The sequence below is a fragment of the Herpailurus yagouaroundi genome, unplaced genomic scaffold (genome assembly GCF_014898765.1).
Source record: "Herpailurus yagouaroundi ecotype Mexico unplaced genomic scaffold, PumYag 67641, whole genome shotgun sequence".
NCBI lineage: Eukaryota > Metazoa > Chordata > Mammalia > Carnivora > Felidae > Herpailurus > Herpailurus yagouaroundi.
In genome coordinates, this window is record NW_024420442.1 from 8,979,002 (window position 1) to 8,990,073 (window position 11,072).

At 37.5% G+C, this 11,072-nt stretch overlaps 1 pseudogene; it reads right to left on the bottom strand.

Annotated features, from left to right (window-relative positions):
- Positions 1–441: 441 nt before the first annotated feature.
- Positions 442–1,610, bottom strand: LOC121025460 (26S proteasome regulatory subunit 4-like; annotated as a pseudogene).
- Between the last annotated feature and the right edge of the window lie 9,462 nt (positions 1,611–11,072).

The following is an 11,072-nucleotide window of genomic DNA, read 5'->3' on the forward strand; positions in this document are numbered from 1 at the left end:
TATGAAAAACAGGACTTTCAATAAGAAATTGTTTGCCATCAAAGGCTCTAAATTACTTCAATTTATTTTCCTTCACCTGGTTTACAAAAAAAAAAAAAAAAGGAAGAAAACTCAGGAAAACACTAAAGACAGACAACGCTCCCCCCATTTATCACAAATAGCATAGTCTATATGTATGCCAGGTTTTCTTAAATTTAACTGATCCTTAGGTATCATTTTTTTTTGACAGGGGCACACTTTATTGGGGAGAGAGTACTGCATGTGACCAACAGATAAAGGCAGCCTATTGGGTATCCTGTACATATGCTCAAAAAGGTACAAAGGAGATTTTGCTAATAAAGAGCAACTAGAACATGGATTCCTCTAGGCAGCTTCCCCAATCTCATCCATCTAAGGGGTGGGGACACTCCCAGCCATTTCCCTGAAGTTAACTGTGGTCTGCTAGAGATAGAGCCCCTCAGGGATGCCTTCTTGTTGTTTATAAAGAACGTTTCCTTTACATTTTTTTAAGTCTTCATTTGTTAGTTTCATTCTATGCTCTCTTAAGGCCATCAGACGAGCTTCTATATAAATTGCCTTGACGTTGGCAACAAGAGAGGTCATCATTAGCCATGATCAATTTGTCCAGGGTTATGTCATTGGCCAGTGTCAGCCTGCTTGTTTGGATGTGAAAGAAGCACTTCTTAGTCTTTTCATTGGGCAAGGGGGAACTCCATCTTCCTGCCAATGAAGCCTGATCTGACAAGTGCTGGATCCAGTTTCTATTCAGTTTGTGGCCATGATAACTTTCATGTCACCCCTTATATCAAATCCATCCAACTGTTTCAATGGTTCCAACATGGTTCATTGAATTTCTCTCTCACGACTGGAATTTGAGTCTTATCTTTTTGTCCCAATGGCATCAATTTCATCAATAAACACAATGGATGGTGCATGTTCTTCTGCAACTCAAAACAATTCCTGAATGAGTTTGGACCCATCACCTAGGTACTTCTGGATAAGTTCAGTGTCAACCACTCTCAAGAATGTGGCTGAGGTTTGGTTTGCTACTGCTTTAGCTAATAAGGTTTTGCTTGTGCCTGGCAGATCATCTAGAATGACCCCCTTTGGGGGCTTCATATCCATCTCTTCATAATATTCAAGATGAGTGAGAGGAAGCTCCACAGATTCCTTAATTTCCTGGATTTGGTTGTCCAACCCCCCAAAATCAGCATAGGTTTCCTGGGGGGACTGTCCTACCTTCATCCCTGTAACCAAGGGATCTGTGTCATCCATGAGCACCTCTATGTCTTGAGGTTAAGCAGGACTGAGCAGCTTGGTTCCAGCAGACCCTTGTCTACAATGGAAAAAATGCTGATGTAGTGTTCTGAGCCTACAGATATAGACACAATGGCATGGTTGTCATCAATGATATTTTCAAATGTTCCTACCTTTGGGGTCCCCCTCAATCATCAACCATTGATCTTTCCTCCTCTCGCTTTTCTTCTAAAGGCTTCATTTGTTCCTGATTTCTAATGAATTCTTCCTCCATGAGAAGATAATCTTTAATTCTCTCTAATTTCAATAATTTTAACCAGCACTGAGTATGAGGTGTCACCAGGGGCAACTTGCTGGCAGCATCTGGTCCCTTTTTCTTCTTTTTCTGCACTGTAGTTGGTACAGGAAGTTTGTACTTTTTTTTCCTGTCCTTGTCATCCTTCTTGCCACCTCCAGGGGGCCATCACCACCACTCTCACTGACCCATCTTGGTTTGGCCATCTAACCCAAGTATCATTTTTAAAAACATTTTCTGATAGCTTGATCATGTTTTATAATGGTAGTCTTATGACTTCCAATAAATTTCTTTTTCATTAAAAAATCTAGGGGCGCCTGGGTGGCGCAGTCGGTTAAGCAGCCGACTTCAGCCAGGTCACAATCTCGCGGTCCGTGAGTTCGAGCCCCGCGTCAGGCTCTGGGCTGATGGCTCAGAGCCTGGAGCCTGTTTCCGATTCTGTGTCTCCCTCTCTCTCTGCCCCTCCCCCGTTCATGCTCTGTCTCTCTCTGTCCCAAAAATAAATAAACGTTGAAAAAAAATTAAAAAAAAATCTAATGATAATAATTGCAGTTGTTTTTCAGATAAACTTTACCTAAAGTACACCCTTCATGTTATTTATATGGAAATGCCTATTTAATTACACAAGAATTATGTAATATATACTTCTTTCTTCGGTTAGTCAACTAAGGTTAAGGTCACTATGCACAGATTACTCTGTAATGCATAATGCATAAAACATTCAAACAGTATAAAGAATGTTGAATTCTTACCATAACTCCACCTTTTAATAGTAACAGAAAATCCCTATTAAGTATTAGGTATGTATCCTCCTAGAATTTTCTTTCATATATAAACATATATGTACATGTTTTATGTAGGTAAAATTATGCCACACATGGCTTTCCTTCAATTTACTTGTTTTATGTTATATATTTATTCTTATTAAGTAAATAATTCATATATACTATAAAGACATAAATAAAATCTGCTAAGTAAATTTGGAAGTTGTACCATAATCTTAAGATAAACAACTTTTAACAGCTTAGTATACATCTTTCCATAAATATATGGGTATATATGTATATTTTTTCTTATAAAATATCATATTTATCTCATTGTGGACATCTTTTCATTTCAGTAAATGTAGATTTCCTTTATTTTTAGGTTTATAGTGTTCTGTTTACCTATATGCTAAATTACATTTATTGAATTCCCTATTTACAAATATTTAGACTGCTATCAATGTTTGCTATTACAAATGAAGATGCATTTGACCTCTGGATAAATAAGGATACAAGGATTTTAATCGCAGTGTTTGTAGTTGTGTGTGTGTGTGTGTGTGTGTGTGTGTGTGTGTGTCTGTGCATGTGTATGTGTATAATCCTTTCACAGTTTTATGAGTGCCAAGGGGATCAAATTGGATAACACCAACTCTGTAGGCCAAAGCCTTGGCTATTTGCCATATGACAATGCTTCTTTTATATGTGACCATATGTACTTAGTAAATTGTGAGCAGAGCTTAGTATAGCAAAATTTAGATATTTATAAGTCCTATGAAATAATTTATAAACAAAAGAAAAGGAAAAGATAGCATTAGATATTTGAGATTTTTCACATGCTTAAAACTTTGTAATATTTCTGTAAGCAAACATAAGAAGTTTGCCCTTCAGTGACCACATTGATAAAATAAAGCTTTCATTGGATGTCTTCTTAACCATGCTGCTTATAAAGATTTCCAGGGCACTGAAAAAAGAGGAAATACTGAGAAAATTGTGTCCCATTGGTTGGACATGGAAAAACATCTTTTTGTCAGCCCTTCATAAGACTGAATTTAAATATGCAGTGTACGCATGTGCACTTGAACATATGAAGGAGTTAAAAAAATTGTGCCAGCAGATACATGATTATTACTTAATTTAATCCTGAGTATATAGGAAAATAACTTATTTGGGGAAAATCTATTTGATTAATGCCATCTCTTCAAGTTTTGAATCTGACTCACTTTCTTATAAACATGACCTATTAGCAAATTTGTGGCTTGGCAAAAAAAAAAAAAAAAAAAAAATAGAAGAGTCTTACTACAATTCTGGCCAATGAGTCCTCCAAAACAATGAGTATTTCCATAGGAGAAATTCCTAGGAGTAAACATTTTTGAACCCAGGAATCTGTACTTAATTAACCTCAGCACTCTTACTTGGATATGGACCACCTTTACTGTGCACTTATAAATACACTTTAATTTCTCATTTGAGCTTGGCTTACTATATTTTAATTCCCAGATCCCCACAGCATACAGCTATGGTAAGCATTCAGTAGATATATATGAGTTGCTTTGAAACTTGCTAAGTTATCTACTGATATAACATATACTTTTGTTAATTAAATGATGTCTTTGCACATGAAGAAAGTGACTATATTTGCATGATTTTGTTTGATCCAGAACCTAGAATGGTTTCCTTATTAAAACATGTTATGATACTGTTGTTCAGATAATATATTTCGTGGCTTAGTTACCCATATGGTAAAATCAGTGTCTAACTCATATCATTTGAGCTAAGAGAGAATATTGTCAGCTGGATCAAACACTAAAACCACATGTGTTCCATATAACTTCTCAATGCCTCTGCCTATATACCTCATTGTTTGTACTACCAGAAAGGTAACTGAGAAAACTCATGTGGACCCATAGTCTAGAACTTAAAGGGTAACTTTCCATTAAGCAAAACTAGAGAAAATACAATATTTGGAGAAAATAACTGGAGAAGGGATACTCCTTTGTGATTTGAAATGCACAATATTATCAAATTTGTTATAACACTGAAATTTAACTGAATTAACTCATTTATAGTGAAGAGTAAATGATGAACTACTAAAAAGAAACACAATGGCGGGTCCCTAGGTGGCTCAGTTGGTTAGGCATCTGATTCTTGATTTCCGCTCAGGTTGTGATCTCAGGGTTCATGGGATCAAGCCCAGCCTTGGACTCTGTGCTGACAGGGTGGGGCCTGCTTGAGATTCTCTTTCTCTCCCTCTCTCTCTGTCCCTCCCCTGCTTGCATGCACAAGTGCACAGGTGTGCTCTCTTGCTCTATCTCAAAATAAATAAATAAACATTAAAAAAAAGAAATATAATTGTTCTATGCACATAGGCCAGGTAGAGATAATACAGCTTGAAAGTATTTTGGAGGATTGGAGTTTCTGTTTTTTTATTTATGTGTACAATCCTCGTCTCTCATAGGTGTGAAGGCCTAATGTGACACATGCAAAAGTGTGACTATAAAAGGAAGAGTTTTGTTTCTTAAACATACAAACAGGATTATTTGCATATCCTCAGTTGTTCTGATTTCCTCTTCAGAAGATGAATTGTTGCCAACATAGGCAGTTAGCCAGAGAACAGATAATGTGAGGAATAAAAACAGCTACCCCTCAATTATTTATTTTAATTTGCATTTATAAGCCCAGCCATATTACAGTCTCTTAATTTATATTTCAGTTGTACAGAGTTCTATAGGAGCCTGTGAAAGTGGATATAATAGCATCCTCTCCAGCCAATTCATTTATTTCTCAGAGAAGTAATGTGACCCTATTCATCCAGGTCCTTTTGCTTCTGATGTTCCGGCCTCTCAGAGGGCCACATGGTAACGCAATTCAGCTACCAATTCTGACAACTCTTCCCTAGCACTTTCCTTTTCCCAGGATGATTGTACTTTAGTGCAAGAGTGAGCCAGAAGCACAGTGCTTTCCGTTTAGGAATTGTCACTTTTAGTACATTTTAACCTTTTCTGCATGCATTAAAGCACTAATGAGGTACTCAGCAGAGGTGTAGTAAGTAAAATTGAAGTCAGGTTTTTCTTTTTTTTCAGAGTACCATTTATGTTCCCTATAGGTTAAATCAAAGATAATATGTTAATATTTAATTCCTCATAACATAAATAGGATATAAGAAAGAAATACTAATTAAAAGAGGGGTCTTTAAAGAAGAGGGACATATATGTCTTTATGAATAAATTTTGGGGGGAATAGGAGTTACCTAAGCAGTTTTGTGTAAGACAACCTAATCATTAAAACATTCAGCTGCATTGAAATATTAATGAATACCTTTAAGCATACAAAATACATTATGGTTCTATCCAGTGGGGAACTTTAGAAAATGTCAGGAAGTCAACCTTCTCTTATAAATGTTCTTAGAATAGTCTATAACCACACTGTCAAATTTACAATCACTTCCACCTGTGTTCCTGACCACATCCCAGGTAATTTTCCCCAGGACTTCCGTCCATTGATTATCCCCTGTCCATTCTCCCCCTCAATTTCCCCTTCTTTATAGGATACATTCCTATAGCCTATATTCACATGGTCAAGCATTTCCTATTTAAACAATAACATGAAATAAATCCCTCCCTCAAAGAAGTCATCTTGTCTTGTTATTTTCACTTCCCTGTTTTCTTGTCTAATCTTTAAAAGTCTATCTTCTCTCTCACTTTCTATTTCTTCATCTTGCACTCTTCCCCAGGCCACTGTACTCTGGCTTCTACCTTTACCACTCTGTTCAATCTTATTTCATTAATAATAGGAATAACTTTCTCATGTAAGATCTTTATCTTAATAAACTTCTAGAAAACATGTGATAGCACAGATTGTCCCTATTTATCTGAAACTCTTCTTTAACAATTTCCACAGTATCTTTTGGTTCTTACCGTATTTCTCGGACCATTCCTGCTTAATCATGTTCAGTAATTGTCTCTCCCCAGCACATTCCATCTTTATCCTTAACCTATCACCTTATGGTTTACTGAAATCATAAAAGCCATCAGCAGAGAACTGCAACATTTACCCACAACCAAATCTACAAACTCACCTGCATCAGTATTCCTATTTCTAGCTTCCTTTTCATATCATGAAAAAGTTGACCTTTTCCTATTGAAAGCCAGTCACTTCTTTTTATTCTTTTTTCCCCTAGTTTTCTTTTATTTTAATTTATTTTTTAAATTTACATCCAAGTTAGTTAGCATATAGTGCAACAATGATTTCAGGAGTAGATTCCTTAATGCCCCTTACCCATTTAGCCTACGCCCACTTCTACAGCCCCTGCAGTAACCCTCTGTTTGTTCTCCATATTTAAGAGTCTCTTATATTTTGTCCCCTTCCCTGCTTTTATATTATTTTTGCTTCTCTTCCCTTATGTTCATCTGTTTTGTATCTTAAAGTCCTCATGTGAGTCAAGTCATATGATATTTGTCTTTCTCTGACTAATTTTGCTTAGCATAATACCCTCTAATTCCATCCACATAGTTGTGAATGGCAAGATTTCATTCTTTTTGATAGCCTAGTAATACTCCATTGTGTGTGTATACATATATATATCTCTCACATCTTCTTTATCCATTCATCCATTGATGGACATTTGGGCTCTTCCCATACTTTGGCTATTGTTGATAGTGCTGCTATAAACATTGGAGTGCATGTGTCGCTTTGAAACAGCACACCTGTATTCCTTGGATAAATACCTAGTAGTGCAATTGCTGGGTCATAGGGTAGTTCTATTTTTAGTGTTTTGAGGACCCTCCACACTGTTTTCCAGAGTGGCTGCACCAGCTTGCATTCCCACCAACAATGCAAAAGAGAATCTCTTTCTCAGCATCCTCGCCAACATCTGTTGTTGACTGGGTTGTTAATGTTAGCCATTCTGACAGGTGTCAGGTGGTATCTCATTGTGGTTTTGATTTGTATTTCCCTGATGATGAGTGACGTGGAGCATTTTTTCATGTGTCAGTTGGCCATCTGGATGTCTTCTTTGGAGAAGTGTCTATTCATGTCTTTTGCCCATTTCTTCACTTGATTATTTGTTTTTTGGGTACTGAGTTTGTTAAGTTCTTTGTAGATTTTGGATACTAACCCTTTATCCGATATGTCGTTTGCAAATATCTTCTCCCGTTCTGTCGGTTGCCTTTTAGTTTTGCTGATGGTTTCCTTCACTGCGCAGAAGGTTTTTATTTTGATGAGGTCCCAGTAGTTCATTTTTGCTTTTCTTTCCCTCGCCTCTGGAGACGTGTTGATTAAGAAGTTGCTGCGGAAAAGATCAAAGAGGTTTTTGCCTGCTTTCTCCTGGAGGATTTTGATGGCTTCCTGTCTTACCTTGAGGTCTTTCATCCATTTTGAGTCTATTTTTGTGTATGTTGTAAGAAAGTAGTCCAGGTTCATTCTTCTGCATGTCGCTGTCCAGTTTTCCCAGCACCACTTGCTGAAGAGACTGTCTTTATTCCATTAGATATTCTTTCCTGCTTTGTCAAAGATTAGTTGGTCATACATTTGTGGGTCCATTTCATGGTTCACTATTCTGTTCCATTGATCTGAGTGTCTGTTCTTGTGCCAGTACCATACTCTCTGGATGATTACAGCTTTGTAGTATAGCTTGAAATCTGGGATTGTGATGCCTCCTGCTTTGGTTTTCTTTTTCAAGATTGCTTTGGCTACTTGGGGTCTTTTCTGGTTCCATACAAATTTTAGGAAACTTTGTTCTAGCTCTGTGAAGAATGCTGGTGATATTTTGATAGGGATTGCATTGAATATGTAGATTGCTTTGGGTAGTATCAACATTTTAACAATATTTGTTCTTCCTATCCCAGAGCATGGAATCTTTTTCCATTTTTTTTTTGTGTCTTCTTCAATTTCTTTCATAAGCTTTCTATCATTTTCAGTGTATAGATTTTTCACCTCTTTGGTTAGATTTATCCCTAGGTATTTTATGGGTTTTGGTACAACTGTAAATGGGATAGATTCCTTGATTTCTCTTTCTGTTGCTTCATTGTTGGTGTATAGGAATGCAACCATTTTTTGTGCGTTGATTTTATATCCTGCAAATTTGCAGAATTCATGAATCAATTCTAGCACTGTCTTGGTAGAATCTTTTGGGTTTTCCATATAGAGTATCATGTCATCTGCAAAGAGTGAAAGATTGACCTCCTCCTGGCTGATTTGGATGCCCTTTATTTCTTCATGTTGTCTGATTGCAGAGGCTAAGACTTTTAATACTATGTTGAATAACAGTGGCAAGAATGGACATCCCTGTCTTGTTCCTGACCTTAGGGGGAAAGCTCTCAGTTTTTCTCCATTGAGGATGACATTAGTGTTGGGTCGTTCATATATGGCTTTTTGATCTCGAGGTATGCTTCTTCTATCCCTACTTTCTTGAGGGTTTTTATCAAGAAAGGATGCTGTATTTTGTCAAATGCTTTCTCAGCATCTATTGAGAGGATCATATGGTTCTTGTCCTTTCTTTTATTGATGTGATAAATCACGTTAATTGTTTTGTGTATATTGAACCAGCCCTGCATCCCACGTATAAATCCCACTTGGTCATGGTGAATAATTTTTTTAATGTATTGTTGGATCTGGTTGGCTAATATCTTGTTGAGGATTTTTGCATCCATATTCATCAGGGAAATTTGTCTATAGTTCTCCTTTTTAGTGGGGTCTCTGTCTAGATTTGGAATCAAGGTAATGCTGGCTTCATAGAAAGAGTTTGGAAGTTTTCCTTCCATTTATATTTTTTGGAACAGCTTCAAGAGAATAGGTGTTAACTCTTCCTCAAATGTTTGGTAGAATTCCCCCTGGAAAGCCACCTGGCCATGGACTCTTTTCTTTTTTATTTTTTTTTAATGTTTATTTATTTTTGACAGAGAGAGAGAGAGAGAGAGAGAGAGAGAGAGAGAGAGAGAGACATAGCATGAGTGGAGGAGGGGCAGAGAGAGAGGGAGACACAGAATCTGAAGCAGTCTCCAGGCTCTGATTGTTAACACAGAGTCCGATACGGGGCTCAAACCCACGAACTGAGAGATCATGACCTGAACCGAAGTTGGATGCTCAACCGACTGAGCCACCCAGGTGCCCCATGGACTCTTTTTTTTTTTTTTTTTTGGCAGAGTTTTGATTACTAATTCAACTTCCTTACTGGTTACCGGTCTCTTCAAATTTTCTATCTTCTTGTTTCAGTTTTGGTAGTGTATATGTTTCTAGGAATTTGTCCATTTCTTCCAGATTGCCCATTTTATTGGCATATAATTGCTCATAATATTCTCTTATTATTGTTCTTATTTCTGCTGTGTGGGTTGTGATCTCTCCTCTTTCACTCCTGATTTTATTATATGGGTCCTTTCCTTTTTCTTTTTGATCAAACTGGCTAGTGGTTGATCAATTTTGTTAATTCTTTCAAAGAACCAGCTTCTGGTTTCATTAATCTGTTCTACAGGGTTTTTTTGGTTTTGATAAATTAATTTCTGCTCTGATCTTTATTATATCCTGTCTTCTGCTGGTTTTGGGCTTTATTTGCAGTTCTTTTTCCATCTCCTTAAGGTGTAAGGTTAGGTTGTGTCTCTGAGATCTTTCTTCCTTCTTTAGGAAGACCTGGGTTGCAATATACTCTCCTCTTATGACCGCCTTTGCTGTGTCCCAGAGGTTTTGGGTTGTGGTGTTATCATTTTCATTGACTTCCATATACTTTTTAATTTCCTCTTAACTTCTTGGTTAGCCCATTCATTCTTTTTTTTTCATATGAAATTTATTGTCAGTTGGTTTCCATAACACCCAGTGCTCATCCCAAAAGGTGCCCTCCTCAATACCCATCACCCACCCTCTCCTCCCTCCCACCCCCCATCAACCCTTAGTTTGTTCTCAGTTCTCAACAGTCTCTTATGCTTTGGCTCTCTCCCACTCTAACCTCTTTTTTTTTTCCTTCCCCTCCCCCATGGGTTCCTGTTAAGTTTCTCAGGATCCACATAAGAGTGAAACCATATGGTATCTGTCTTTCTCTGTATGGCTTATTTCACTTAGCATCACACTCTTCAGTTCCATCCACGTTGCTACAAAAGGCCATATTTCATTTTTTCACATTGCCACGTAGTATTCCATTGTGTATATAAACCACAATTTCTTTATCCATTCATCAGTTGATGGACATTTAGGCTCTTTCCATAATTTGGCTATTGTTGAGAGTGCTGCTATGAACATTGGGGTACAAGTGCCCCTATGCATCAGTACTCCTGTGTCCCTTGGATAAATTCCTAGCAGTGCTATTGCTGGGTCATAGGGTAGGTCTATTTTTAATTTTCTGAGGAACCTCCACACTGCTTTCCAGAGCGGCTGCACCAATTTGCATTCCCACCAACAGTGCAAGAGGGTTCCCGTTTCTCCACATCCTCTCCAGCATCTATAGTCTCCTGATTTGTTCATTTTGGCCACTCTGACTGGCGTGAGGTGATACCTGAGTGTGGTTTTGATTTGTATTTGCCTGATAAGGAGCGACGCTGAACATCTTTTCATGTGCCTGTTGGCCATCCGGATGTCTTCTTTAGAGAAGTGTCTATTCATGTTTTCTGCCCATTTCTTCACTGGGTTATTTGCTTTTCGGGTGTGGAGTTTGGTGAGCTCTTTATAGATTTTGGATACTAGCCCTTTGTGCGATATGTCCTTTGCAAATATCTTTTCCCATTCCGTTGGTTGCCTTTTAGTTTTGTTGGTTGTTTCCTTTGCTGTGCAGAAGC